Source organism: Trichosurus vulpecula, chromosome 7 (genome assembly GCF_011100635.1).
Source record: "Trichosurus vulpecula isolate mTriVul1 chromosome 7, mTriVul1.pri, whole genome shotgun sequence".
Classification (NCBI taxonomy): Eukaryota; Metazoa; Chordata; class Mammalia; order Diprotodontia; family Phalangeridae; genus Trichosurus; species Trichosurus vulpecula.
The window spans coordinates 125,474,213-125,499,762 of record NC_050579.1 but is presented as its reverse complement, the minus strand read 5'-3'; positions in this window follow the sequence as shown (position 1 = coordinate 125,499,762).

Here is a 25,550-nt window from a genome sequence, read left to right as displayed (position 1 = left end):
AATACTCCCAAGAATTGTTCATCTCGTTCAACAGTGCAGTTCAAAACCCCTTCATACCTGTCCATTTCATCCTTGTCACCGTCTTTCCATAAACTCACCTTAGTCTATCTTGTTCTTTTCACACTGAATGGATACCATACAGAGTAACATAGGCAGCTAGATGGACCATTGGGTAGCCCACCAGACTTGGAGTCAGGAAAGGGCGAATTCAAATGCACCTCAGACACTCACTAGCTGTGTGATCCTAAGCAAGTCACAGATTCTATGAGTCTCAGTTTCCTCATTTATAAAATTAAGGGGTTGGACCTGAAGATCCTTAAGTTTCCTTCCAATTCTTTATCATTGCTCCAAAGATGCAGTAGGTATGTCTTGTTCTCACTATATGACCAGTCCATCTTCTTTTCCAATCACACATGTATTTAATAATATTATAATACTGTTTCAATTAGCTATAGAAAGATCAGTTAATGTTACATTCCAATGCCTAAAATTCCCACCATTTGAGTTACACCTTAGGTTATATCACTGTGTCTTCAGGCAGCATATGTTTAAGTACAATTACATTTTTTTTGACAAATTACCACCCCAATATTAATTCAATAACAATAATTCAATAAACATTTACTAAGCATCTGCTATGTGCTAGGCACTGTCCTGAGATACAAAAACAAAAAAATTCAATTCTTTGCCCTCAAGCAGCTTACGTTCTACTAGAGATCACAGATTTAGAGCTGGAAAGAACCTCAGAAATAATCTAGTTTAATGCAGTCACTTTACAGATGAGGAAATTGAGACCCAGAGAGGTTAAGTGACTTGCCCAAAGTCATACAGCTGTAGCAACAATTCAGCTAGCAGCTACTGTGGCTGTGTAAAACCAACAACAACCAGCACACAGAAGGCCACTCACAAAGGTTCTTTTGATCTACTTTACTAAGAAAAGTAACCATAAGGGGTTAACAATCTCACTTTAATTAAACATGCAAATATCATTCACTTGGTTTAGGAGGAAAAGTCAGCACGCTGAATTTCAGAGCAAATATAAACAAATTACAAACCTACATTATAAACAGACCAAATACCAACCAACATCTGGGTTAGCAAAGCCGAGGGGCAGTTACAACGGCTTACCCAGAGTCACGTGTCACTCTTCCAGTGAGTGAGAGCCCCAAGGAAAAATGCCAACCTCTCGAGTTTATATATTCTGTTCAGGGTCAAAGGGTGTCACAACATGCGACTCACCCACCTGACCTAAAAGCATCACAAACATGTGATTTAAACCCACGTGGCCTGAGTTAAACCCACATGGCCTAAAAGCTTCTTGTGTCAGGAATATGTGACTCAAATCCACGTGAACTAGGCTTTCCCTTGAGGTAAGGAGGTCATCAAAGACTCCTGATTTAATCAAAGAAACAAAGGCCAGACTCTTCAAGGGCACTTGATTCAATAAGTGCTAAAACAGAAAACAGTAAAAGAAAATCCACCTTAATTACCAATACAACAGCTATTAAGGCTTAGTGTCTAGGCTCTTCTGTCCATGTCAGTATTCTTTCTACAGCACTATGTTGTAGAAGAGCTAGCAGAGAACCAAAGGAAAGGGACTCAGGATAGATTACTTTTGAAAGGTGCCCATCAAGGTCTGGAAGATGAGCAAAGGATGGGAGTCTGAAAACTCTGAGAATATATAGGACCTGAGTGTGAAGTAAAGCAGAGATGTAAAATAATAGGCCAGATATCCCATAATTAAGCCCTAATCCAAGTCAGAACAAAAGTCAGGACATGTTCTGAGGCTCTGTGACTTCCTTTCATAGGCAACAGCCTCCTTCTGGGCTCCACGTCCACTGAGAGCCATAAATGTCATTCATAGACACGAATCTAATAAAGTTGTGTTCTGGATTTCCCAGAATTTTTTCCATCTCCACAAATGGACTCCTTCCCAAAACCTTCCATTTTCCATCTGCCTTTATGAATGGGGAGGCTTGCATGATGTCAGCAAGTGGAATGTAGGGAGCTGCCTTTATGCCTACAAACACACTGTCAGTCTCGACAAAGAGGACCAGCAGAAACTCATGCTCGAGGACAAACACGAGATAACGAATTGATTGTCTGAGTCAGAACAGGAAGGAATAACAATTGAAAAAACATGTTTATACTTTACTTTTACAAAAATGCTCACTTCAAATCAATAATCACTTCATGGACTTGCCCAGTGTATTGGTCCTTGGAAGTCACTAACCCTTGATGGTGAAAAGGCCCATGTGATCAGAAGGTTTCTATTTGGAAAGTCCTTCTGCAGTTTTTTCAAGGTGTTGTGCTTTCTCGGGAGAAAAAATCACAACATAGTAAGTTGAATGTTAGTCTCATATATACTATTATTCACAGGGCAAAGCAATTCATCTGTCCTGGCCAAAGACAGTGTAGTAAAGTACATTAAACACTGAAATGGGAATCCAAAGAATATTATTTAGAGCTAGAAGAGGTCTTGGAATCATTGAGGCCAACTCCTTTATTTTATACATGAGGTGAGAAAGGCCTAAGGAGGTAGAGTGGTAACATCATGGGGTAGGGTAAAATATATTGTACATGGAATCAGAAAGGTTTGGGTTCAAATCCTGCCTGGCACATACTATCTGTGTGACCATAGACAAGCCACCTAAACTTCTCTGGGTCTCAGTTTTTTCACCTGTAAAATAAAAGGGTTGAACTCTTTGACCTCTAAGGCCTCTTGTAGATCTAAATCTATGATCCAAAATGTCTTACTTAAGTATACACGGTTATCAGAGACAGGATTCAAACCCCAGGCCTCTCACTATCAAATCTATGTCCTTTCTACTGTTCTAGACTGTCTCCCTCGTGATACCTGAAAAGTACTCTCAGACAAGTCATTTTATTTCTCTGAGCCTTGGTTTCATTTGCAAAATCCATGAACTGGACTAAATTATCCCAAATATCCTTTTCATATCTAAAGTTTTGTGATTCTTTGCCTTGAATCATGGCTTTAAGGAATTAGTTTTAAAAAATAGTAGTAAGCAAGGAGGGTCTCAAACTTCCAAAGTGGCTAAAATGTAAATAAAAGTGGGGGAAGAAGCTGATGTTGACCCTCTCCTTCATCAAAGAGAGTGTTATCAATTAAAATAATTGCCATTTCTATCACAGTAAAAAGTTCCATTGGAACGGGGGGAGGGGAGGGGTTCGAGATGCATGTAAATCCAGTTATTCGTGGAACTATCCAAAAGGCAGCTGTGAATAAGATTCTGCAGAGACACAGCGCCACCTACTGGGAGCACGGGCATGAATTCTCACAAAGTATGACAATCTCCCAGAATTTGATTGAATACCAAGTAATGATCATTAGTCTTCATCAAGCATGGAACATGCAGAGTTCAACAAGATCATGAGACTAGTGTGGGTGTGGGGGGACTCTCTACAAGGCCAATTTTAGTAGCATTTTAAATGTGCTTTTGTATCAAGATGTTAATTCATACTGACTATCTGGTCTCTCTGTAGAAATCAATCTCAGAGATAATGTCCTTTTTAGGACGAGACACTTTAAATCAAAATATGTCATTTTGAGTACGTGCACCGACTAAAACATCTAATAAACTGGGCTGGATTCAACAACAGTGAACATCTCCAGTAAGATAAACCACAGACATCTCATACCAAATATATTCTGAATAGAACTCACTGTTTGTCTCCCCTCTCCTCTCAACTCACTCCTCTTCCTTTTTCTGTCACCTAGGGTCAGAATTTCAGGGGCACTATTAATTCTTCATTTTCCACTATACTCATATCAAGGTCGTTCATAAGTATTGCAGATTTTTCAGTCACACCTCTTACATCTGTTCCCTCCTCTCCACAGATGTGGCCACATACTCGGTTCAGAGTCTCATCACATCTCACCCGTGTCACTGAAATAGTCTCTGAATTGATCTCTCCCCTCTCCAATCTATTTTCCACTTCACTGCCAGCTGACACTCATGATGCATGTCCAACCATCCGACTCTTCTGCTCAAGAAGTTTCACCGGTCCCTTTTTGACTCTAGGGTAAAATGCAAACTCCAGTTTGGAACCTAAAGTACTTTCCAATCTAGCTCCAGCCTCGTTCTCTGCAAAGGCTGTCCTGGACACCTAGAGAGCACCTTACCTCTTACTTCTGCCTCCTAGATTCCTAGCTTCCTTCCAAATTCTGCTGAAGTTCCACTTCCAAGATGTCTTTGGGGATATTCCAAACTGCTAGAGCCCTCTATGGGTGACAGGAGTTATTTTGTAAGTACTAGACAATATGGTGGACAGAGAGCTGGGCTCAGATTCGGGAAGACCCTTTCAGAGGACTGGTAACGGCAAGTCATACATCTGTATTGGGAGAGGAACTTTCCTCGCCCACATTTCTTAAACCAGTTCAAACACAGGTCCAGATGCTAGCTATCTCTATATAGAGACAGAGATAGAGAAAGAAGTAGTGGTGGAGGCAGAGGTAGAAGTAAAGATAGAGATGGAGATGGAGAGACACAGAGACAGAGAGACAGAGGCAGAGTCGGAGGCATGGATAGATAGCCAGAAATAGGTAGATACCTAGATTTATACATATATGATATATAATAAAATAACATATAACGTTATAGCTCTCATAATATAATAGCTCTATGTATAGCAATAATATACATATAGGCATGCATATGTAATAGCTAACATTTGTATAAAACTTATTATGTGTCAAGCTCTGTAATAAGCACTTTACAATTCCTGTCTCATTTGAGCCTCAACATAACCATTTGAAATAGGTGTTATTTATTATCCCCATTTTACAGATGAGGAAACTGAGGCAAACAGAGGTTGAATGAATTTCCCAGGGTCACACAGCTACTAAATATCTGAGCAGGATTTGAACTCAGGTCTTCCTGATTGCTGGCCCATCACTCTATTCACTATACCACCTGGCTCCTTGTATACATATATACACACATGCGCACATGCAGTACATGAATGTATACAAAATATACACATATGCTGTGTATATCTGTGCACACATACATACACACGTGTGTGTATATGCATATATATATATATACACATATACATATACACATACACATACACATTCAAAGCCCAGTCCTCTATCAATCTCTTTCATGATATCTGATAGGCCATTTTATTTCTCTGAGCATACACACACACACACACACACACATATATATATACACAATATATACTATATATGTGTAGTATGTATATGTGCATGCACATGAATGTATATACATGCATGCATGTGCAGTATTGTGCAATGTGTATATTGCAACATATACTTACAGTACAGGAATACATGGTTATATACATATGCACATACTGTATACACTGTGTGTCTAAAAATATAAGAACTGCTTTAAAGATCATGGAAAACAGGAGAGAGACATCACAAATTTGGAGAAGGGGGAGTCCATATTTTCAAAAGAGGGACAAGAATAGAGTCACCAGTTAGGAGTCACTTAGCTTAAATTCAATTCCTGTGAAAATTCTAGAATGTATCTTTAAAGAGATGGTCAGCCAACTTCTAAGAAGGAAGGTGGTGATGACAAAGAGCCAGAATGGTTGCATTAAGAAATGGTTGTGTCATTTAAGAACTCCAATCAACACAATGACCCATCAGAATTCCACAGGATTCATGATGAAGCATACTATGGGCTTTCTAACAGAGATGCAATGAGCTCAGAGTAGAGAATGAAGCACATCTTTTTGGATATGGCCAATGTAGGAACTTATTTTGCTTGACTATGCATATTTGTTGCAATAATTTTGTTTTCCTTTATTTTTTTAAATGGGTGAGGAAGTGGGAGAGAGAGAAAGGAGATTATATTCAATGAAAAAACTTTAATTTAAAAAACTAGGGGCAGCTAGGTGGCGCACTGAGTAGAGCACCGGCCCTGGAGTCAGGAGGACCTGAATTCAAATCCGACCTCAGGCACTTGACACACTTACTAGCTGTGTGCAAGTCACTTAACCCCGATTGCCCCACCTTCCCCCCTTCAAAAAAAAAGGAGAAAAATAAATAAAATAAAAAGCAAAACAACAGAAAACTGGATAGCTTTATCTCCTTTTTTGGCTAAATAGATGAAGGAATATTATGGCTATAACTTGGCTGTACTTTAGTAGGATTTTGGATCAAACATCCCATACTGGTCTTGTGCAGAAGGTGGGAAAATGTGGCCTGGGCATTACTATAATTATAGGAATTCAAAACTGGTTGAATAGAATAAATGGACCCAATGTGTATTCATTAACATCTCAATGCCAACTTGACAGAAGGTTTTCAGAGGAGAATCCCAAGAATCTGTGCTTAGCCCTCTACTGTTTAATATTTTTATTGGTGACTTGGATAAAGACATAAATGACACAATCAGCTGATGTGCAGGTAGCAAAAACTGAGAAGGATATACTGGAGATAAGAGCCAGGATCCAAAAGGACCTCAGTGGTTTAGAGCAATGATGCCAAACCTAAATGGAAGTTAGGGTCACTAAACTGCACATAAAGATCCCTAAGGCAACACATTGACTTAGTTTTATAATGCAATGTTGTTTATGTTTTATTGTATTTTTGTTTATATTTTTAAATATTTCTCAACTACATTTTAATCTGGTTTGGACTACACTCAGGAGTATTATAGGCTATATTGTGGCACACAGGCCACATGTCTGACCCCTCTAGTTTAGAGCATTAGACTGAATCTAATAAGATGAAATTCAATGGGAATAATTTTAAGATCTTACACTTGAGACCAAAGAAAGAATCAATGTCTCCGGTACATGATTAGTCAGCAATTATTCTATAAAGGATCTGTAGTTATCAGTGCAAGGCAAGCTTAATGTGAGTCACAAGTGTGATAGGATGACCCAAAAGGCTAAGGTTGCATTCAGAAAGGCGTAGCTTCCAGGAATAGGAAGGTGACCATCCCCCTGCCCTCCATCCTGGTCTGACCTCACCTAGAGTATTTTGTTTAGCTCTGGATGTCCCAGTTTAAGGACACTGATAAGCAGAGAAAGGTATCCAGTGTTATGAAGGACTTGGAGTCCATGTTATATGAGGATGAATGTAGAGAATGTAAGAAATATTTAGACTGGTGAAAAGAAGACTCAGAGGGAACGAGACCATTGTTTTCAAGAATGTGAAAGGCTGTTGTGTGGAGAGATTACGCTTTTTCTCTTTGGGAAAGGACCAGGAACAATGGGCAGAATCCACAAAAGAAAACATGCAGGCTTGAGGTCATGAAAAGCTTCCTAAAATTAGAGCTGACCAAGAGTAGAAGGAACATCCTTAAGAAAGAATGGGTTATCCTTCCTTGAAGATCTTTAAACCGAATGAAAGACTGTTGGCTGGGTATGTTATTTGGGAATTCCTTTCATGTGTTTATTGGACTAGATGGTCAAGGAGGTCTATTCCAACTCTCAAATTCTGGGATTCTGCTTTAGGGATATCAATTTGGAAGCTAAGTTGAAGATAGATTGAAGAGAAGAATAGATTTGATGGAGAGAAATAAACGGAAAAGCATCCTATCACAGAAACCTGAGGAGAAAGCCAATAGGAATGGAATGGTCTCAGGGTAGCTAGGTGGCACAGTGGATAAGACACTGGTCTTGGAAACAGAAGGAACTGAGTTCAAATCTGCCCTTAAACACTCACTATTTGTGTGACCCTGGGTAAGTCACTTAAACCTGATTGCCTCCAAAAAAAAAAAAGAAAGAAAGAATGGCAATGGTCAATTGTATCAAATGCCCAAGGAATATCAAAGGGAATAAGGACTGAGTACAGGTACTTTGATTAAGTGGTTAAATATTATAAATGTATTTAAATATGCAGTTGTTGTTGTTCAGTCATGTCTGACTCCTTGTGACCCCATATGGCATTTTCTTGGAAAAGATACTAGAGTGATTTGCCATTTCCTTCTCCAGATCATGTGACAGATGAAGAAACTGAGGCAGATAGGATTAAGTGACTTGCCCAGGGTCACACAGCTAGTAAGTGTCTGAGGCCAGATTTGAACTCAGGAAGATGAGTCTTCCTGACTCCAGGCCTGGTACTCTATCCACTGCACCACCTAGCTGCTGTGATAATCTACAATTAAGTCAAATGTTCTCTTTAATTAGTCTGTTACCCAGACTGCTACAAGTTCAGCAGCTAAGTTTTTAATCTTTTCTATAGTCTTCATTGAAATAGCAAAAGTATTAGTAAATAGTTTTAGGTTGTTAAGTTTAAATGCCTTTCAGCATTTTTGAAAAGAAGATAATAATGATCACAGAATCGCAAGATTTGTAATCAAGGAGGGAACTTCGAAGTCACCTATTGTAGCACCTTATTCTCTATAGAATCTCTTCTACAACTTACTTCAAAAAGGGTACTCTACTGATGGAGACTGTAACCAATCAATGCCTTCTTGTCCCTGAGACACAGGAGTGACTATAGCTAATTAAGAAGACAGAACATCCCAACCCAAAGCCAAACATAAATAAATACAAAAAAATGAAGTTATTGATTTTCTTTGTAGCTAAAGTAATCTTTGCTTCAGTGAGTGAACTGAGTCCAAAGAGTGAGAAAGGCGACCCCAGAACCTGGGGTTGGGGGTGGGGTGGTCATACAGTACAGTCAAGAGAAATGAGTGAAAGAAAAAAATATTGAAGAGAGGGAAAAAAGAAGGGAAGAAGAGAGATTGAGGGAAAGTGGGGAGAGAGCCGAGAAATAAAGCACATAGTAGGGGAAATAAACAAACATTTATTAAGCACCTACTATGTGCTAGGCGGTGTGCTAATTAAGCACTTTACAAAAATTATCTTATTTGAACTTCACAACAACCATGAAAGGTAGGCACTTTAGGAAAGATAAAAAAGACAGAAAGAAAAGTGTCCTTCTTTCTTCTGTTTCTTGGTCTACATACTTGTAATGCTTCCACCAAAGGCCAAGAAATGAGTTGCAACCTAATCTAGAACAACTCTAGAACTAGAACAGCAACTAAAATGTGAAAACGAAATCCAAGGTTGACTCCCTCAGATCTGCTCCTTTAATGTTTATCTGAGGCTAGAAACCAGTTAAGGAAATGGAAACTGAGTTAGCTAGATTACCCTTCTCTGAGCTAGCTAGGTTACCCTTCCCCTTAAGGAGGTTGAAAGGGAAAACTGTCATTCGCTGTTGTTCTTCACAATTCCTGGTGATTCAGCTCAGGGTGTTGGTGACATCTCTGACTTAGGTCAACTGTAGCTTTTGTCCCATGAAAGCTTGGAACAGGTCAGCAAGGTGGTAAGTTTGTTACATGCTACTGGATTGGTCCATCTAGAAAGAGAGTGAGTTAAAATTCAGTGAGCAAAACTGTGATCAAAAGGGTGTTGTATTCTGCCAGCGTTCTTGAAAGTTCTTGAAGACCCAGAGAAGCAATCCATCTTTCTGATCTACAGAATTTAAATAACCTGCCATAAATGTTTTGCGCCAGTGCACAAAATTAATACTGGGAGCCTATGAATCGTGAAGGTGATGACCAATTAATTGCTTCTTTAACAGTAATTTTCAGTGCAGAAAGTTATTAATAGACTAGCAACAAATTCTATTTACAAATTGTTATTTTAAATACTAAAAGTTTAGGCTTGGAAGGATCATTGAATTAACCAGTTTCAAATTATAGATGAGGCCCAGAGTGAGGGCGGGGAGGGGGTGGGTTGGAAATGACTGAAGATCACACACTTAGTTACTTGGTATCAGAGACAGAATCAGAATTTAGGTCTCTTAAACTGCTCCCCCTACACCTCACAGCCCCACAAACCAACCTCCAGGCTATTGTGCTCCACTACCATATTGCATTGCTTCTGGCTAGAAGCGATGGAATTCTGTTAGGAATGGGTCCCAATTAGCTATTAAGACAGGGTCAAATGAGTCATCACTGTCCTCTTTCTGACTTATGTTAACCCCAAAGAAGAAGGATTCCAGAGAAATGGAAATGATCTTCTTGGTGCAGCATTTTCATTCTAAAGAAGTCCCTGCCAAGAAAACCAAATGTCTGCCTGAGGACTCTGCCTGCTTCTCTCCCTTGTCAGAGCATAGACCAGGGTTTCCATCAAAGGATACTCTGCCCTTTGGACAGCTTGCTAGTCAAAGTCTTACTTGCATATGGTGAACTGGAAGGTGAAAAAATTACTAATACTTTTATAAATTATTAAACAAGGGAAAAATATGCTTTGGGATGGGAGGAGTAGAGTAAACCATGGGAAAATGTGAACTGATACAAAGATAGAAAGAGAAGAATCAGTGTCCCTGCAGAACCATCCCCCTTCTAAGGCTAGCTTTAGAAAAGGGCAGCTAGGTGGCATAGTGAATAGAGTGCCAGGCTTGAAGTCAGGAAAACTCATCTTCTTGAGATCAAATCTGGCCTCAGACACTTACTAGTTGTGTGACCCTGGACAAGTCATTCAACCCAGTTTGCCTCAGTTTCCTCATCTGTAAAATAAGCTGGAGAAAGAAATGGCAAACCACTCCAGTATCTCTACCAAGAAAAACCCAAATGGGGCCACTGAGTCACACATGACTGAAAAACAACCAAACAACAACAAAGTGTGTTGAGAAGTTTTCCAGATTTAATGTGCTTAAAAAAGAGAAGGAATTTTTTTCTTGAAATGGTTTTTAGAATGTAAGGATTTCCTCACTAACAACATTATATATCTAATTGGTTGGGACTGAAAGACATCATGGTTTAGAGGAAAGAATCCTGAGAGTGCAAATCTAGACTCCAATACTTGTATCTGACTTTTGGAGAGTCACGGTGTCTCTGGGTCCTAGTTTCGTCATCTGCAAAATGATGTGCTTTGGATAAATGATCTCTAAGGTCCTTTCCAGCTATAAATCTATGATCCTTTAATGTCATCTAGGGGCAGCTAGGTGGTACAGTGGATAGAGCACCAGACCTGGAATTAGGAATACCTGAGTTCAAATGTGGCCTTAGACACGTACTAGCTGTGTGACCTTGGGCAGGTCATTCAACCCTGTTTGCCTCAGTTTTCTCATATTTAAAATAAGCTGGGGAAGGAAATGGCAAACTATTTTAATATCTTTGCCAAGAAAAACCCAAATTGGGTCACAAAGAGTCAGATGTGGCTAAAATAACCAAACGACAATAACAACATTCCCTTCTAGAGGAATGTATGCTCCTTAGAAACAGATTGATTCTTTTTTCCTTTTTGCCTTTATATCTGCAGTACCTACTTTATTAAGGACTTTCTTTTTGTTTTTACCTCAGATCGTGTAGCTTCCTGGGAGAGACAGAGCCAGGCAGACCCCTGAGGCTGTGCCCCAGCACCTCCACCACCACCACCACCACCACCACTATCACTAAGTGCAAGATGGAGAAAGAAAGACCAAGGGAGGGGAAGTGAGAAATGAGTACTAAGGGAGAAAGTCCCAGATTCCACTTCAATTCCGCCCTTGGGGGTTAGTTGTGAAACAAAAAATGAGACAAGTAACTCATAAAATATGCCCCAGGAGAGGTCTCCTTAACCACCATGCCAAGGAGGGAGGTCCTAGTATCTATCTTCTGTGAAATACAAACCATCAGCAGGTCTGCTGCCCCATTGCCCACCTCTATTTTCACAATTGGATGACATTTCCAGTCTTACACAGTAAAATAATAGAGAACAAAACCTTTATCTAAACAAATCAAATTTAACCAAAGATACGCACGTGCACACACGAACACACACACACACACACACACACACACACACACACACACACACACCATTCACTAAAAAGATTTGTGGAAAGTGAGTAGAGAGTTCTAGAGGGTAAAATAAAGTCATCTTTGAATATGGAAGAGAGGGAAAAGAAGAGAGAATTTACACTTAGCAGCTTGCCCTTGCAGCCAAAGGGAGGATAAGTCCATTATTACTGGTGATTCATTTTGGGTGCCTCTCTCTGGTTGCTGGTCCCCCATATTGCCTGCGGCCAACATCTAATCTCATTCAAACACTCTTTGATATCTCTACCTAATTCTTGCTGCCCCCCAAAATTTCTTCTTTTAAATAATATATTTTTCAATTACATGTAAAAACAATTTTTAACATTCATTTTTTAAAATTTTGCATTACAAATTCTCTTCCTTCCTCCGCTTTCCCTGCCGAGATGGCAAGCAATTTGATATAGGTTATGCATGTGTAGCCATGCAAAACGTATTTCCATGTTAGTCATGTTGTAAAAGAAAACACAGACCCCCATCCAAAAAAATGAAAAAATAAAGAAAGCAAAAAATAGTATGGTGGATAGCATTTTTCATCAAGAGTCCTTTGAAATCGTCATGAATCATTGTATTGCTGAGAATAGCTAAGTCATTGTAAGGGCAACCACACTGGCATACCCAGGATGGCTGCTAATGCAGGTTCTTTTATCTGCTTTACTAAGGAAAGATAGCTGTTTCAGGGGTAAACAATATTATTTTAATTAAACGTACATATATCATTCACTTAGTTCAGGGGAAAAAGTCAGCACCCTGAACTTCAGAGAAAACATGAACAGAAATTACAAACAGAAAAAAATAATACAAATCAACAGACAGGCTTCTAACTGTCTGACTATAGCAATAAATAGAGTTACCAGAGAGAGAAGCACCAATGTCTGGGTTTTCAAAGCCAGGAGGCTTCTTAATGGCTACCCAGAGTCTCATCTGGCCAAATCACATAACATTCTTCCAATGAGTGAGCCCCAAAGCAAAATGCTAACCTCAGAGTATATATACTGTTTCCAATCAAGGACTCTTGATTCAATCAAAAACTCCTGATGCAAACAAAGGCAAGACTCCATCAAAGGCACCCGTTACCTTGGTGCTGAGAAGCACTCCAAAAGAAAAAACAGCAAAAAGTCCCACTTTGCTTGCCATTACAATCATTCACAACTAATCATCATACAATATTGCTGTTACCATGTGCAATGTTCCCCTAGTTCTGCTCACTTCACTTTTCATCATATCATATAAATCTTTCCAGCTTTTTCTGAAAACATCCTTCTTAACATTTCTTATAGCACAATAGTATTTCATCACAATCACTTACTACAACTTGTTCAGTCATTCCCCAATTGATGGGCATCTCCTCAACATCCAATTCTTTGCCACTACAAAAAGAATTGCTATAAATATCTTTTTACAAATAGGTCCCTTTCTTTTTCTTAATCTCTTTAGGATACAGACCTAGTAGTGCTATTGCTGGGTCAAAGGGTATGTACAGATTTATAGCCCTTTGGGCATAGTTCCAAATTGGTCTCCAGAATGGTTGAATCAGTTCACAACTCCACTAACAATGCATTAGTGTCCCACTTTTCCACATCCCTTCCAACATTTATCATTTTCCTTTTCTGTCATATTAGTCAATCTGGTGGGTGTGAGATGGTACCACAGTTGTTTTAATTTGCATTTCTCTAGTCAGTAGTGATTTAGAGCATTTTTTAAATGACTATAGATAGCTTTTATTTCTTTATCTGAAAACTGCCTATTCATATCCTTTGACCATTTATCAGTTTGCCCCCAAAACTTCTTGCACCTGCAGGATCTCATCCTCTTGTATCAAAACGTCCTCACAGCCTCAATTGTCAACTTCCTTCCCACAAGAAACAATCTCATTGGTCCCTGAAAATTTGCAATAAGATTTACATAGACAAGAGTCCCGCAAGATGCTGGTATGGATGGGTTGCCATTTGCATTGTTTGAGGGAATACCACATTGGTAACATCAGCGAATCATTCTAGCCTTTGAGGATTAGCTAAATGCCAAACAAGGAGCTCAGAGAAGGTAGTCTGACCTAAGGTGGCTAGGAAGGGCTTCACCTGAGATGGGTAAGGGAGTAGGATATAGCAGTAAGGGTAGAAAGTAATTGAGGGAAATTGAATCAGTGAGAATGAAATACCCAGCATTGTATAGACTACTTTGGCTATGGCCCTAGGATCTCACTGCTCTGGGTAATATCCAAGAATGGAACAAATTGTAGTAAGTATTGCATTAACCACAAAGAAGCCTTTACAGATATAGAATATTGAATGTCTTGGTGGGCAAGGAAAGAAGCCTAAGAGCTTATAGTTGATATAAGGAGTTTAGAATAGATGGAAAATAGTTTAGATGGAAGCAAATGTGACAGAAAACCTGGACCTACCAATGAATTTTTTAACTACCACAATATTTTCTTAATTAATCTGATTAAAATAAAGAGCACAGAAAGGCCCACAGCTCAAAAGAATCCAGTCAACTTCAGTTTCCTTTCAAAACTGAGAAAAAAAACAGTAGACAATTTTAATTTCAATATCCCTTTCCTTCAAAGCACCATTACAAGACTTCTTCTTAGCTCATTAGATGGTCAGTTATCTGATTAAGTATTGCCTAGAAGCCCTTTGTATTTGTATTTCTTTCTCCCTCTGTGCTCAGATAGAAGAGTGCTTTGAAGTTCTTAAACTGGAATATGAGAAAGCAATTCTTTCTCCAGTCTGTCTGATTGTTCCAAGATAGGCTGGCTCAGTGCTGGAGGTGAATGATGTGACCTGGGACTGAAAGACGTTGGTGGAACTCCAAAAAGAAACAGAATTTAACCTGAAAGGCAAATAAGAAGGCTATTTTTATTCTGCTTGAGTTATTACTTTTACTCTGAGCAATCAGCCCTAGGAAGAGCAAAAGGTGAACAGGCTTTCTCATCCCTAAGGAATGTAGCTCAGGGGTGGAAATGGAACACCCAAGAGTTAATGAAAGCCGTCTCAATCCTGCCAGTCCTAGGTATTTAAGGAAAGTTGCTGGGAAGCTACTGAGCACAAAACAAACCAACCAACCCTGCTGTTAAAGCCTATGGGGAAATGAGGATCAAAATGAAATCAAACCCACCACATTCTCAGTAACTTTAATTAAATCTACACGCTGTTCTCATCCTTCCCTCTATTGTAGTCACAAGCTCTCTCTTTCCCCTTTTCCTCTACCTCCATAAGGTTTCTTGGGCAAAGGTTCTCATTGCTAGATTCTGGAAGTGTAGAGGTTTATTTTCTTAAATATTCTAGTTTCCTTCTCCAACTCCAAGCATAAGAAATAGAAAGTGGCTCAAAGCCAGGAAGACCTGGGTTCAAATTCCACCTCTGAGGCATATGGGCTACAGTACCCTAAGCCAGTGGTATCAAACTCAGATAGAAAAAGGGTCACTAAACCATACATAAGAATTCCTGCTGGTCACGAATGGAAAGTTTTAAAATGTAACATTATCTATTTTGATCATACTTTCATTTATTGTATTAAATATTTCCCAATTACATTTTATTCTGGTTGGGCTGTGCTCAGGAATGCTAAAGGCCATGTGTTTGATACTTCTGCTCTAGACAACTCTTTATGCCCATTTGCAGAGAAGATGCCGACCTGCATTGATAAAGTAAGTTCCCTCATTTGAGAGTTCCTTGTATCAAGGAAAGCACTGGCCCTACCCTTTCCAGCCTAAATTGCCTATTTTCCTAGCACTCAATGATCTTGAAACATTCCTTTTTTTCCCCTTCCTTGCTTCTTGGGCTATGCTGAATAAGTGCCAACAGAGCTATGTAAAAAGTGAGGAAAATGTAGCCCTATTGGGTTTGCTGGGCTTGGGTTGGTTTTTTGGGTATTTTAGGCCTATACGATACCTGTTTGTTGTTTCCCCCCTGAAATGGTGAATTGTTGACCAAATTTTCCAGCTGTTTTGCTGCATTGTAGTCATGGCCACATAGACATTCCTCTCCTTATCTTTCAGAAAGCTCACAGACTCTACCCACACTCCTTGGAATGTCACCCTGCATCAAATGTTCTGTCCTCTCCATAGAAAAAAGAGCTGTGCTGGGAAGCCACTGAGAGATGTGACCAAGATAGAGAGATTCAGATTCCTCCTTTGTTTCTGTCTGGCAGTCACTCAACAAGTATTTATTAAGTGCTTGTTCCAAACTATACTATACAGCAAACCATCCTATGTGCCAAACACTATACTAAGAGCAGAAGATACAAAGAAAGGCAGAAACATGGTCCCAGCCCTCAAGGAGCTTACATTTGAGTGAGGGAGACAAAATGCCAATAACTAGGAATGGAAAGTAGGTGGGAGGTAATCTGAGAGAGGAAAGAAACAGCATTTGAGGGGTTGGGAAAAGCCCCTTGTAGAAGATGGGATTTGAGCCATGTATTGAATGAAGCTAGGGAAGCTCTGGGGCAAAGATGATGCAGGAGGGCCTTCTAGACACAGAGACAAGAGCTGGAGTGTCATGTACAAAGCCAGATGGAAGAAGCTTCAAATGTTTGAGTCTCTTTATTTGCATGCTATGTTTCATGCCATAATGGTCACAAAAAGACTTGTTGAAGAATGCCAAGACAAATGACGCATAATCTAAAACCCTCCAAAGATAGTTACTGAGCTCTTCATCAGAATATGAGCGCCTCATGGAGTATGGAGTCTATTGCCATGATTGTCAATGGAGAAGACTCCTCATTAGCACAATTTTCATTACACTTCCCTCAAGTGTTGTGGCTGCCTGACTTGGTATTACAAGTGTTTTCTTTTGAAGCTTTCTCCCCTACTAGCCGAATTCTTTGTAAATAGAGCCTACTATGGGCAAAGGGGTGAATTCAGGAAATTTTTATTTATCCTCTATCCTTTTGACTGTCCTTCTCTCCCCACAACTCACAAAGTTACTCCGAGGTGCCCAATCAGAGGAGTATGGAACTCCAGCCTTAGAACTTAGAGATACTTTATTCCAAGACACCAGATAAAACACGAAGGAAAGACCCTTCAAACCTTATCGGTTTAAATCCTTATTTCTCCCCCTCTATCCACCAAAAAAAAAGACAGAGAAATAGGGAAATGGAAGGATTTATTGAGGGCTTAATCAAATATTGAGGGATATGGATAGTTACTAGATCTGTGATTTCCCAGGTGAGGAAACTCCTCACTAGTATATGTCAGAGACTGGACTTCAACCCAGATCTTCCTGGATTTGAAGTCAGCTCTCTATACATTATACTGCACCGCTTCTCACAAATAATAATAGCTCACATTTATATGTGCATCATACATGTTATCATATTTGACTGTCACAACAAGGAAACTAAGACTGGGATAGGGCAAGGGTAGGGTCCGAGGGATTTGAACACAGGCCTTCCTAATTCTAAGGCTAATGCTATCTGCCATACTGCCTCAGCCTCAGATGTTTAGCAAACTACTCAAATTTCTCCCAGGTGCTATTCCACCCCGCCCCACCCCCCATGCATTTTGTCCCTTCAGGCACTCCATAGTCCAACCAAACAGGCCTTCTTGATATTCCTCACAGCAACAAGGAATCTCCCACCTCCATACCTTGTACTGGCTATGCCCCATGCCTGAAATGCACTCCTCCTAACCTCTACCTCTCAGATCCCTCAGTTTCCTTCAAAGCTCAAACTTTAATCACCACCTTCCTCCCTGACCAGGAGTGCTTTCTTTAAAATAGTGTCTCATCTGCTTGGCTGACTTGCCCTATATAATTTTAGTCCTACTTATTCTTTCTCTGAACCCTTTGAAACCTGCTCTCCCCAAATCTAGGTCATATGTTAGACTATTGCCAGGTTTCATCTACTCATCTATCAAAAATTTTACAATGAGAACACATCCAGGAGAAGAGAGCAAGGATGATTAAAGGATTGGAAACAACTGTATGAGTGTCAGCTGGTGGGGTGTTTACCCTTCTCTTGAGGATGGGGTGGAGGGGTGCATACCGTCTTCCAGTATTTGAAGGATTTGGGTATAGAACAAGGATTAGAGTTGTTCAGCTTGGTCCCAGAGGACAAAACCTGGCAGGGTAAATGAAGGTGGTAGAGATAGATATTGGCTTGATATGGGGGGAAACTTTCTAACAGAACTATGTAAGAGTAGAATAAATGACCTCTCTCAGGAAGGACTAATATGCCCACTGCTGAAGGTCTTCCTAGAGAAGCTGGATAACTGCTTGTCAGGAATTTTGCAGAGCAGATTCCTTTTCAGGTTGGGTCAGATGAGATTACTTCTGAGGTCCCTTCCAAATGAGTGATTCTGTGATTTTGGGAGTTCTCAAGGCACTCCATATCTAACACTCTAGGACTCCAATAGATCTGTGATATTATCCATCTAGTTGTTCCTTCGAATGATGCAGATCACAACCTGTCTACACCATACCTGCCCATCTGGGGAGAGTCCAATCCATGTCCCAGATGAGCTGTACATTGTTTGCTTTCCTCCCAGCCGTTCCTCATAGTCTTGGCTTTTGTCTTGCCACCAAACTTCAATGTCTCTGGAGGAGATAGTGAGGCTGATGACTTATCAATAACTGACTCATTTAAATCCAATTCATGTGTAAGTCAAGACATTACCCTTGTGATGCCATTGATCCCCTTCCCAAACAAAGGAGGAATAACAACAATCCTTGAACAAGATGCTTTATCTTCCAGTCGTAGGCATTTTTACTGGCTCTTCCCCATGCCTGGATTTCTTTCCCTCCTCATCTCCTCCTTCTGGCTTTCCTGGCTTCCTTCGAGTCCCAGCTAATATCCCATCTTCTACAAGAAGCCTTCCCAGAGCCCCCTCAATTCTAGTGCCTCTCCTTTGCTCATTATCTCTACTTTATCCTGTATGTATCTTGTTTGTACATGGCTATTTGCATTTATCTCACCCATTAGACTGTGAACTGCTTGAAAGGAGGGATTATGTTTTGCCTTTCTTCCCATCCCTAGTACTTAGCACAGTACAGCACATAGTTGGTGCTTAATAAATCCCTGTTGACTTGACTCCCAGGTTACTGCTTAGCGTATTACTCAATACTTTAAACAATGACTTCTAACTAGGGCCTACACATCCTCAGTTGGAGTAAAGGCCCACAATACTCACATGTTATCACAGTGATAGTGTAGTAGCACCTGGACCCCAAAAAGTCCTAAGACCATGTCTCTGAAAGTAACCCAGCCTCCCCCAACTTGTGAGAAAATTTTCCTTTGTTGCAGGCCTGACTCTGTACTTCCCTTATCAGAACAGACAGAGGGGTGGCTGGCCAAAGGATTTTTGTCCCTGACTTGACCAAGGACTCTTCCTTCTGCCAGATCCCCAAGGTCCATGCCTCTGGCAGCTAGACAAAAGACTTGTCTTTTTTCCCTCAATGTCTGGTATACTCCCTACACTTTCCCATCAATAGCTCCCAAAGACAATTGGACCCTTAGATTACCTAATTGGCATCCTTGGCATTCCTTTCCCATGCCCCTTTTCTATATAAGCTCTAGATTCACCCCCATTAGGTTGCAAGTTCCCAAAAAGGAACTTTGCCCACTTCTACTGGTGTTACAATAAACTGCCTCTTGACTGAAAGATGGCTTGAGTGCATGAATTCATTTCAGGAGACTTTACTTGGCATTCTCCGGGTCCAAGCACTCCTAACCATACCCCAAAACCTCAATGGTCCTTACCACGTCACAACTGGTAGACACTTCTCACAGGGTGCTCACCTGAGCACGCAAGGAACATGAGCGACATTTACAATTAAAACGGCTTTTAGCCTTCGTATTGATTCTCCCTGTTACCAGGGGATCATAGTTCTAGAGATAGGCTGGAAGAAACCTCATGGGCCATCTTGTCCAACCCTCTAATTTTTCAGATAAGAGAGTTTAAATGACTTACTCAAAGTAACAGTGAGAGAAATAGAATTTGAACCTGGATATCTCAGAATCCACTCTCTTCCCAATGAACCTTGCTTTCTCAAAGGTAACTTCAGGAATCTGATGTTTGTTTCTAAACTGGGTCTCTAGAGATTTGCCTATCATTAACCATAATTCTGTTTCTCTAAACTTTGTGCTAACACACACAGGTAGCCTGTATCCAACAGATAGCCTTATTGGTTTTTATGGGTGTTAATTAACAGCTCTGCTGCTGGCAAACAATCTAGACACACTCAACTAGAACGCACCTGCTGCTCTGATGAATGTCATAGGCATCTCTAAGCTTTCTACAGAGGGCTATAAAATCTTAATGGAGTGGCAGCACAGTAGGGCAATTTAGCTCCATTTACATTTTGTAACATATGCATTGGGGAGTTTCCTGTTTAGCTATTGTTTTTATTCTAACCCTTTCCTTCCAGATAGCATCTGCAGGTCGGAAATCGAATGGGCGATGAAATCCAAGGATGTTAACTGAAGAAACTGATAGGATCCCCTGACTATCTAGGGAATGAGACAGGAAATTGTGAAAAACAGGTTTGTTACTACACCATCAATTGTTATCAAAGAGAGTGATGTTCTTGACCAAAACAGCTATCCTGTTAGTGCATTTATTGCTTCTTGAATGAATGCCAAGGGCATTGCCTATTGTAGAGAACCTATTTAGTGGACTTATGTCCTTCCCGATGAAACCATGTTCTGAAATAAACTGTTTGATTCATGATTCATGCACAGTTTAACAGATCTCAGTGGGTTTGTTACAGCAGTTTTGCCCCAATAGTTAAATATTGACAGCTGTGTCTCTGAATTTATGTTGACCTCTGGGTGAGCTCTTACTAGATTGTAATCAATTAAACAAACAGGCATTTATTAAGCACCTACTAAGTGTCAGATGGGCAGCTAGGTGGTACATTGGTTAGACTGAGTGAGGAACCTGGAGTCAGGAAGACTCATCTTCCTGAATTCAAATCTGGCCTCAGATACTTACTAGTTGTGTGACCCTGGGCAAGTCATTTAACCCTGTTTGCCTCAGTTTCCTCATTTGCAAAAAAAAAGCTGGAGAAGAAAATGGCAAACCATGCCAGTATCTTTGCCAAGAAAACCCTAAATGGGGTCACGAAGAGTTGGACACAACTGGAAAGAAAAAAAGACCCAACAACAGTGAAGGGTCAGACACTGTGCTAGTCACAGGAGATACAAAGACGATGAAACAATCCCTCCTCTCAATGAGCTTACATTATAACAGCCTGTTGTTGCTGTTGTGAGGTGTTTCAGCTGTGCCCAACTCTCCATGACCCCAACTGCCCCTGTAAGGCACAAATCCTGACTTCCTTCAGAGGGTGGTCATTCTTCTCAAAGAAGGAACTGCAACGTTAAAAATTACAGTATCACTGGGAGTATGCTCCCCTCAGATCCAAGACACTACTCTATTCCTATTTGTTCTTTGCTTTTCATGTGATGTTTTCTGATAAATATTCCACAGAGAACATGCCCAATGTGTTAGAAGCCTTTCTCATTCTTTTGGTATCTTGAGAGGAACAATGTCACTCAGGAAGTTAGTCTATTATTATCTTTCATTCTTGCTACAAAACTGGCCCACTTCCTTTTCCAGTCATACATAGTTTCATTTGTATCTTCCTCCCTACCCATTGAATGCAAATAGACATAGGTAACTTTTTTAAGCCTACCATGTATCTGTATATTGCCCTTCAGATAGTTTATAATTTTAATTTTGATCTCACATTCATACCCTCCTCTCCGACTCCATAACCAGCATTTAGTTCAGATTCATACTACCTCTCATCTGACCTATGGCTTCTAAGATAGAACAAAAAACTCAGCAACCCTCTTAGGACCTTCTAGAAATGCAACAAGATGAGACCCTGAAGGAAATATGCTGGATGGAATTTTATTTTCATTTTAAGAATTTGGAAGCTGGGTCCTATAGCCAAAGAAAGAAGGAAAAGTAATGGGTTCCCCATCATTATAGGTGGAAGGTAGGTGGCACTGCACCTAGAGTACTACACCTGGAGTCGGGAAGACCTGAGGTCAAATTCAGCCTCAGATACTTACTAGCTGGGTGACCCTGGGCAAGTCACTTAACCTCTGTTGCTTCTGTTTCTTCAGCTGCAAAATGGCGATAGTAGTACCTACCTTGCCGAGTAGTTGTGAGGATAAAATGAGATGATATTTGTAAAGTGCTAAACACAGTGTTTGGAACATAATAGTTCCTGTGGAAATTTTTGTTCCCTCCTTTGCCCATAACAGGCCAAGCAGAGGCTAGATGAGTTCTTTGGGGGTCTGTTGTAGTGGAAAATCTTTTTCAGGTATGGATTAAACTAAATGATCCCTTCAAAATCCAAAATTTTGTGATTTTAAGAATGGTAAAGCACCATTACATGTTCAATTATTTTAGACCTCAAGGGGAAAAGAAAAGTGATGGTGTCATGATTTCTGGATTTGTGCAAGTGACCTTTGGGCAAGTCACTGCACCTCTCTAGGTTTTCCCTCAGTTTCCCCATCTGTAAAAACAAAAGGAGTAAATGATAGGATCTCTAAGGTCCCTTTCAGCTTTAATCAAATGATCCAACCTAACAGTTGAGGCCCTCTACAATCTGGCGCCAATCTTCTTTCCAGACTTCCTTCAAATTACTCTCCTTTACACAGTCACTTTGTCCTCGTCAAACCAGACTGCAAGCTCTTCCCTAAGCTCAACATGCCATTTCTTGCATTTGCACTGGTTAGCCTCCATTTCTGGAATATACATCTCATAATCCTCATTTTCAGTTAATGATCATCTCAGGTGCCACCTCCTTCAGGTAGCCTTTCCTAATCCTCTAATGTTTTGAACTTTCTTCTTTCTCAAATTACCTTATATTTACTTGTATACTAACATACTATGTCCCCTAGTGGAAATGTGAGTTCCTCTTGGGCAAGAATTGAGCCTTCACTGGGTAGACACTTTAAATAAATCTTTTTTTTTAATTGAAATGGAATTTTGCGTCATTGAAAGGTATAACAACAACGTTACTTGCAGCTGCTGTGGAGGTATAAGGCCAACAACCCCAGCACACAGGAGGGCTGCTAGCACAGATTCTTTGATCTGTTTTTCTCAGGAAAGCAACTTTAAGGAGTTTACAATTTCACTTTAATTAAACATACATATATCACTCACTTAGTTCAGGGGGAAAAGTTAGCACCCTGAACTTCAGAGAAAACACAAAGAAATTACAAGCAAAAATTATATAAACAGAGCAAATAACACAAATCAGCAGACAGGGTTCTAACTGTCTGTCCATAGCAATACATACATAGTTACCAGAGAGAGAAGCACCAACATCTGGGTTTTCAAAGCCAGGGGGCTCCTTAATGGCTACCTAGAGTCTTGTCTGGCCAAATCACACTAACATTCTTCCAATGAGTGAGCCCCAAAGCAAAATGCTAACCTCAGAGTATATATACTGTTTCCAATCAAGGACTCTTGATTCAATCAAAGACTCCTGATGCAAACAAAGGCAAGACTCAATCAAAGGCACCCATTACCTTGGTGCTGAGAAGCACTCCAAAAGAAAAAAACAGCAAAAAGTCACACTTTGCTGCCATTACAAAAGGTCATTGCCTTAAAAGAGGTTTTGGCAGAAGAAAGCAATTTGAAATCATTGAAAGCACTGATGACCATGATTAAATGAGAGCAATACAAAAGCATTAGCATTGTTTTCATCTGAAATCAAGCTGGAATGAAGTGAATGGGCAATCCCCCAAAGTCTGAGTTGTAGCACCCTGCTACAATAAGGTTGTTGGGTAATGACTGATGGAGGAAGCCAGTGTGTTCTATACACCTAGTGTTCACTACAGGACGCCATTCTTTAGACACGGGAAATTAATTGGAAGTCGGCTTGACTGATCCAATTCTTAGTCCAGATTTGACCACAGTCTTCCTTAGAACTTTATTCCCAATTCTGCTCTTGTTTAGCTACTTCTAGTTATGTCTAACTCTTCAGGGTTTTCTTGGCAAGGATATTAGAATGGTTTGCCATTTCCTTCTCCAGTTCATTTGACAGATGAGGAAACTGAGGTAAACAGGGTAAAGTCACTTGCCCAGGGTCACACAGATAGGAAGTGTCTGAGGCCAGATTTGGACTCAGTAAGATAAATAGTTTTCCTGATTCCTAGTCCACTGTTCTATCCACTGCACCAGCTGACCTTCCCAATTCTGGGTCATTCTTTATAATGGGTTCTGGAGTAGCATCAGGCTTGACCATCAATTAACACAACTGCCCTTCATCAAACCTACACCCAACACCATACAGCGAAAATACGATGGAAGGCACCGAAGACCTAGCATAGGTTTGTAGGTTTAGAGCCAGAAGAGAAGGGAAGAGATCATCCAGTCCACTCTCTTTGACTTCTACTTGAGTTAACTGAGGCTCATTCTTACCCAGAATAATATAGGTCTTAAGTAGCAGAACCAAGATCAGTCCTCTAAGCAACTCTCTAGGTTTATGAATTGCAGAGGTGTTAACTTGTGTTGATAGAGGGAGGTCGCCCCCCAACCCGAATTTCCTCATACCAACGAAGACATAAATTCAATCCCTATCCTATGGATAACTTCCTCCAGGCCAAAATCATTCTCTATCAATGAAACATACTAAAGTACTCAAGCAGTCTTTTCACATTCTATTTGATACATATCCTCTAAGTCCCAGGATCTTGTGCCCTGTGTGGCTATTCAAAAAGTCCGTAACTTTGACTCAAGATGCTACAGTCCCTGGAATAATCCTTCCTCCTCCATAAAGGAATGTCTCAAATGAATCTTCGGCTGCCCATATAGTCCATCCTCCTTTATGTTCCTAATAAATACTGATTTAAAAGGCAACAAGGCCTAGTGAGTAGGCCTTGGAGTCAGGAGCAGCTGTGTTCAAGTCCTACCTTTACACATATTGGCAGCATGACCTTGTGCAAATCACATAACTTCACAGTTCTCTAGGTGACTCCCTAAGACAAACCTGTACAACATACAGCCCATGGGCCACTTGTGGCCCACCAAAGGATTTTGGGTGGCCCGCAAAAAATGTAGGGTTGCCACTCCACTCTCTCCTGGACATCATTGTCTGTCTGTCTCTAGTCTAATCTATCTGCAGCCCAAGGAAGTTTAGCCTATTTTAATGTTGGCCGCTACCTACTGCCAAGCTGTGCAGGTCTGGCCTAAGATTATAACTTGAAAGGGAGGTACCAGTCTGCTTTGGTAGAAGGAGTTCCTCACAGGATGTTCCAAAACAAATGGATCACAGGCCCAGTCAATAAAAAAAAATATGCAACAGAGAGACTTCAACAAAGCTGAAAGGAGGGACAAAAAGACAGACACTGAAATATAAAAGGCAAGTACTTTCAGGTTCAAAAGAAGTGTTCCGTTCAGTGGAAGGTATTTGAGGTTTGAATAGCTCAATTGCATATGAAAAGGCCCATAGAAAACAATGAACTTCACTCTAGGACTCAGACTGCCTTCATATCTTTTGGGTCCTTAGTCACTTATCTGCATAAAACCCTGCTGGAAGACTGGGAAATATTAATTAGCTGAGTTAGAATTGATCACCAGGAGTCAATGAAGAGTCCCTGGCTGAGGGAACTAGTCTTAAATCAGGAAGAGTTGCCAGTTAAGAGAAACTAGACCTTTCCACTTTACTGACAGGAGGTGACAAGCCTCACATTTTTCACCCTATTCTAGACTCTACCATTTGTTGCCCTAGCTAAAAGGTCACAATAGCACTACTGCTGAAAAGAGCATTGTAACATTTGGGCTAAGGGACCACTGTAACATCCCAGCTGAAGAAAGCACAGTATTAAGAC